The sequence below is a fragment of the Lolium perenne genome, chromosome 6, assembly GCF_019359855.2.
Source record: "Lolium perenne isolate Kyuss_39 chromosome 6, Kyuss_2.0, whole genome shotgun sequence".
Lineage (NCBI taxonomy): Eukaryota > Viridiplantae > Streptophyta > Magnoliopsida > Poales > Poaceae > Lolium > Lolium perenne.
In genome coordinates, this window is record NC_067249.2 from 45,320,196 (window position 1) to 45,326,215 (window position 6,020).

At 44.6% G+C, this 6,020-nt stretch overlaps 1 long non-coding RNA gene across 1 annotated transcript; it reads left to right on the forward strand.

Moving 5' to 3' along the window:
- Positions 1–1,664: 1,664 nt before the first annotated feature.
- LOC127321039 (uncharacterized) lies at positions 1,665–4,446 on the forward strand. Its single transcript, XR_011746751.1, has 4 exons — positions 1,665–1,989; positions 2,086–2,203; positions 2,313–2,414; positions 2,909–4,446. It is a non-coding gene; the product is annotated as an uncharacterized lncRNA (long non-coding RNA).
- Positions 4,447–6,020: the final 1,574 nt, after the last annotated feature.

The window sequence follows — 6,020 nt, forward strand, 5'->3', positions numbered from 1 at the left end:
CAGAAACGCATCATCAACAGCGGAACAACGACTTCTTATTAGTGGTGTCGCCCGATCAGCATGGAGCAAGAATTCTTGTTAGTGGTGTCGAGGAGATCAACACATCGCCAGAAGATCCGATAGTTCATCTCTCTCCCCCGTACCTGGACGTGGGATCTCGGGGCGCGATCCCTTATTAGTGGTGTCGATTGTAACGGCCCCGGGTAATACCCATATTAGATTTGCTTGTTCTTTTCTTTTTATGCATCGTCATGTCATCATGCATCATATCATCCATGCTTTTAACAAAATAAAATTATTTTATAAACTCTACTTTATTTTATTCTTGTATGGTTTATAAAACCCACCATCGATTCTTTTCTTAGTTAATAAAGCTCCAAAACAAATATTTTCGATACCTTGTAAACTTGTTTTAAATTAAACAAAATTAAAGTTGTCAAATATTTTACTCTTCCTTATTTTTCTTTCTTTCCCCTCGCGCTCTCTGCTCTTCGTGGTTTCTTTCTTCTTCTATTTCTTTCATGCTATATGGCAGACTCCAATTATTCTCAAAAATGATCGGCTCCCTTCTTCATGCGAGCTTCTTTTTCAGCCCACCTACGTTTCAAGACCACCAGCCCAACCCAACACCACCCGAAAATCCAGCTCTTGTTCTCACGTTCATCTTCTTCACTGTACGGCAAGCATCCTACCGGTGCCACGTCTTGCACCTGGGGATGGGATGGACGTCCTTGTCTCTGGCCGCCTATAAGACTCCCTGCAACCCTAGTCTCCTGCCAGTTCTCCTCCCCGCCGCCACTTTCTTCATCTCCCCGCTGCTTTCCATCCCCGCCGCCACTTCTCTGTTTTCCATCGTCCCTACCTCGCCTCACTTGCTTCTGACCGCCGGCACGAACTCTGGTTCGTCCGTATCCCGTCGGCCACGTCGCTGCAGCTCCATCTCCGGGATCTTCTTACACCAGCACCACACCAAGCTCTGCCGGCGCATGATCCCCGCGTCGCGGACGTTGTCGACATCAAGCCACCCTCTTCCGCATCTCCGAGCACGCCCCGGCGCCTCGAGTTCGCTCCGCTGTTTGTCACCATCAAGAATAGGGATGGCAACGGGGACCGTTTACCCGAAACCCGACGGGGTTTTCCTCTATTAGGGGCCGGGTGTGGTATCTAATTTATCCCCATGAGGGTATTAACGGCAAGACATGCTCCCCGATGTGGAGAGCGGGGCGGGGGCGTTTCAGCAGTCCCCATACCCGAACCCCGCGGAGCCCCGCATGTATCAGTAATATCCCACAAATTTAGCTTGTCTTGCTTAATTTCAGCTAAACACGCATTTATGTCCGTCACTAATGCCTGCTTACCTTCTGTTAAATTGTGTGCCACGCCCTTCGGTGGTGTCGTTGTGTGAACTATGTGAGTCAAACATAAGTACTCGTTATGTCTTATGTGTGTCAGTGTGTGGTGATGTGACTCTGCACGTATTAAGTTATTTTTGAGCTTGAATTTCTGCGATATTTTCATGATTTGTCTACTGCTTGTGATGGGGGTGGGGAACCCGTGGGTCTGCTATACCCGGTGGGTGATGGGGATGGGGAAAAATAGTCCCCAAGGTGGGGAATGGGGATGGGGACGAGTGAATTTCACAAACGCGGGGACGGGGAAGAAAAGGCAGTCCCCGCGCGGGGCAGACCCGTTGCCATTCCTAATCAAGAACACGGTGGTTTTCCATCGCTCCTCTCTGGCTGTAGCGCCGCGCCAACGACGCCTCGTCCGTTCGCGAACTCGTCTTGTCCGTCCGAGTCCAGCAGCTCGCCATGTACTTCCTCACCGACGTCCGCACGTTCCCGTCTGCACCTTTCTGCACCGTCCGTCTCCGTACGTCCTCGCCTCAAGTGCGTCGCCTCGGTCTTCCTCCGCGTCGGCCAGGTCCAAGGCGTGGGTTTTCTTCACCTGCGTATTCATGTTCAGCACAAGCTCATCAGCAATGCATTGGTGCGTTGCTTCTTCGTTTATTCTTGCAGCTCGTTTTCGATTTCGGTTCCAGCCAGAAACCTCAGGCCTTCTGTTTGTTCGTTGTGTTAATGGCAGCCGGATCTGCGTCGTCTCATCGTTGCGGCTGGCCGGCCACTTGGTCCGGGTCTTCCTCTTGGTCCGCTTATCAAGGGTCGCAGCTGCTGCCTATCATATTCTTGCAGTAGCTCATTTGGTATTCTTCCTGTGAATTCAACCCGTGAGCTCCCATGGTCAAATCCCATGCCATGCAATGTATAATCAATCCTTTTTATATTCTCCTTTTGTTCCTGTTCCAATGACAGCCGGGTCCCATCGTCAGCGCCACCTCTGCAGTTCGCCATCCCAGTCAGCATCCAATCAGCCTGGGTCCCGTTCGTCAGTCTCCTAGGCTAGCTGCTACCTTGGTGAGAAAAGCTTTGCCCCTTTCTCTGTTTTCTCTGAAATTTCAGAAAATGGGATATCTTGCTAAAATCATATCTTCCAAACTATAACTAGAAATAAAATGTTTTATATATGTTTTTCAATCAGAAAAATGCAAGGAACAATAATATGCCATCCATATTCTTGTTTACATCTCGCATCATGTTGTCTCACGTGATAGTTTGTGCATTTCACCTCACTTAATATGCGGAGTATGTTGGACACCGACTAGGGTTTCCCCGCTCCGTTTAATATTAAAGTAGCGCACCAATGCCATGTTATGCCATGCTAATCAACACTTAACCTTGTCGGTAGAAAATGCAACTCTAACCTTGATTTGTTTGTCTAGGGTTCCGACTCCGATTAATATGGATAAGTTGCACCGCCGCATCATGTTTGCCATGCCATGCATATCATATCATGATCATGCTGATTCTTTTGCCGTAGTAGTAAGATGTGCATCCGTTCGTTGTTGTAGCGCTTTGCTTCTTCACGGATAGGATCACGAAGTGGTGTTGTGAGATACGACAAGTTCTTCTACTGCTTTCCACAGGCGAGCCCTCTCTCTTCACCTATTTTACTCTCTCCCTCGCACTGCTATCCTTATGTTGCGATTCTTTATCGAGTCACGTGTCCTATTCCACTTGTTTACCATAATAATCCTATATGTATCATTCCTTACCCATAGCTGTTGCTTGATGTTTGAGCCTTGCGAGTTGTAGGCGTGTTTAGGCTCTTTTGTTTATCTCGATCTGTTATCGGGATATGTTGGGTTGTTGGGAGGTTATCACATGCTATATCAGTTGTTGGAGATACACATGATTTACTTAATTGTTAACAACTAAAATTGTAAGCAGAGGCATCTGTGAGCCCCTTTGCGAAAGCATCGGAACTTTGACTTGCTAATGTCCCCTAGGACCCGAGTTCTTGTTATCTGTTCCGAGATTGAGCGCTCTACCCGTACGTGGGGGAGTGGGACCCCCATCACCCACTACCTTTCCTCGAGTCTGTTTATTGGGAGCCACAACCTTGGTTTTATTTGCCCATATGCACGATATGCACGATTTACTTCTTGTTGCCTTCGGGTGTTTATTTCTGTACTGTACTCATAACGCGGATAGACTTATCTTGTGCCTGGTCGTAAGTGCCCGCCTGGACTATGTCGCAAACCTCTGGGTCCGTATCGGAGTACGGCCGAACTTCGTCACGGGTAGCTTAGTTGGGTGGCTCCCATTAAACTTTCTCTTGCATTGGGAACGGTCTTGATGTGAGACTCCACCTGTAGTAAGTGGGTTCGAGCATGCGTATGGTTACATTTGGGCAACCCTGCAGGGTGTACATCTTATCGATAAGCCGTGTCCGCGGTTATGGACGACTTGGAATTGTATGGCTTGATCATAGAACAACTTACACCGCTCTTGTTGATAATAATTTGTTAATAACTTGCGTAGTAATATAGCATTACTACAACCGATACCTAATAAAACTTATCCACCGTTGAGTGCCTTTTACATTGCCTCTTCGCAATTTTTGAAGGGGATATGTGTAATCGGCTGGGTTATGTTTGTGTAGTATTTATCTGTTACCTTGTGCGCTCTCTTATCTTATCTGAATAGACGGATGTTGTAGCGTGTCTCTATTGGTTATAGTTATGCTGCCGCTAAACCTACCATATAGCCCCCGGCGATATATATATTATACTCGCCCGGCGAGCATAGCCATTTCTAGTCTCGCTAAGTACGTGCCGGAGTTCGTTCCTTGGTACTTACTCTCGCCTTTTCCCCTTTCTCTTTTGCTTCCTCCCTCTTGTCGGCAACCGATGGCCCGACTTTGACAGGTACAAGATGACGACGTTAGCAAGGTTACCCTTCCGTCTTGGCCTGGGCAGGGTTATGGACGCCACTGGTTATCTTCAGGACTCTTAGTCCAATTTGTATCTTGTCCGTACTCGGACGTATTTGATCTTATGTATGATTTGGATCTTTGTATTGTATATTTGTATCTTGACTCGTTGGAGTCATTGTTGTAATATATGTATCTTGTGGGCTCTATTGTAATCCTGCTGTAATGTTACCGCTCGTGTTAATTCCTCTGGCATCACGTGTGTGATTCTTCGCGCACGTCGTGTCGGAGGGCGTCTCTGAATCGATATTGTGCGGATTTCGGCGGGATCGCTGGAATCCTCAGGATACCGGTTCAGGGGCGTCACAAGGGTTTAGGGTTTAGGGTCTAGGGTTAGGGTTTAGGGTTTAGTGTTTAGGGTTTAGGGCTTAGGGTGTAGTGTTTAGGGTTTAGGGTCTAGGGTTTAGGTTTTAGTGTTTAGGGTGTTTAGGGTGTACGTTTAGGGTATAATTAGGGATTAGGGATTAGGGTTTTAGGGTTTAAGGTTTAGGGATCATCGATCGAGTGCACACACACATTATTGGAGGCACCCGCGCCTTTGCGCATAAAGTGCATGCGTATATATATAAGTGTGTTTCTTGGGCACCAACGATATATAGATCGAGAGAGAGAGATTGAAATATATATATATATCCCCAAGAATATGTTCAAATATATATTGAAATATATGCACGAATGATATGCAAGGTATGCCATGCGCGCATAGCATGAAGGGAAGTCGTATTGGTTTCAAACATTGAAATTTCAAGAACCTCCCAAATGCTTCATTTTAGAGTGACTAAAAAAGATCCAGGCTTGCCTTTTCATTTTCATGTTTTTAAATTGTTTAAATCTTGGTCAAACCTAGCTAGTATTTGACCAAGATTCAAATGGGCATAAAATTAAAAAAACATAAAAATGAAAAACCAAAGCACATATATAGCCTTCTTATGTCATATAAAATAAGCATTAATTCAACAAGTTGATAAACAAGGTTTAGACATATTCAAAATAGAAAAAGCATGTATCTACCCCTAACCCTTAACTCTGTCTTATGAAGTCAAGCATGAAGAGAAGTGGTTTTGGGTTTCAAACATTATATTGAGATTTCAAGAACCCCCAATAGCTTCATTTTAGAATGACTAAGAAGGATCCAGGCTTGCCTTTTCATTTTCATGTGTTTTAAACTTGCTAAAATCTTGGTCAAACCTAGGACTTGACCAAGATTCAAATGGCATTAAACATTCAGAAAAATAAAAAAAAAACAAAGCACATAGCCTTTTTATGTCATATTTATATATATATATATTAAGCATTCAAGTTGAACGATATGAACAAGGTCTAGACATATTCAAAACAGAAAAAGCATGTACCTACCCCCTAGCCCTTAACTATGTCTTATGAAGTCAAGCATGAAGAGAAGTGATTTTGGGTTTCAAACATGGAAATTTCAAAAACTTCCCAAAAGCTTAATTTTAGAGTGAATAAGAAGGATCCAAGCTTACCTTTTCATTTACAGGATTTATGCTTGTTTAAATCTTGGTCAAACATAGGATTTGACCAACACACATATAGTCTTATTATGTCATATAGTAAGCATTCAAGTTGATAAACAAGCATGCATGTCTAGACATATTCAAATTAACCCGACAAATCATGTATGTACCCCTAACCCTAAACTCTGTCTTATGAAGTTAACCATGAAGAGA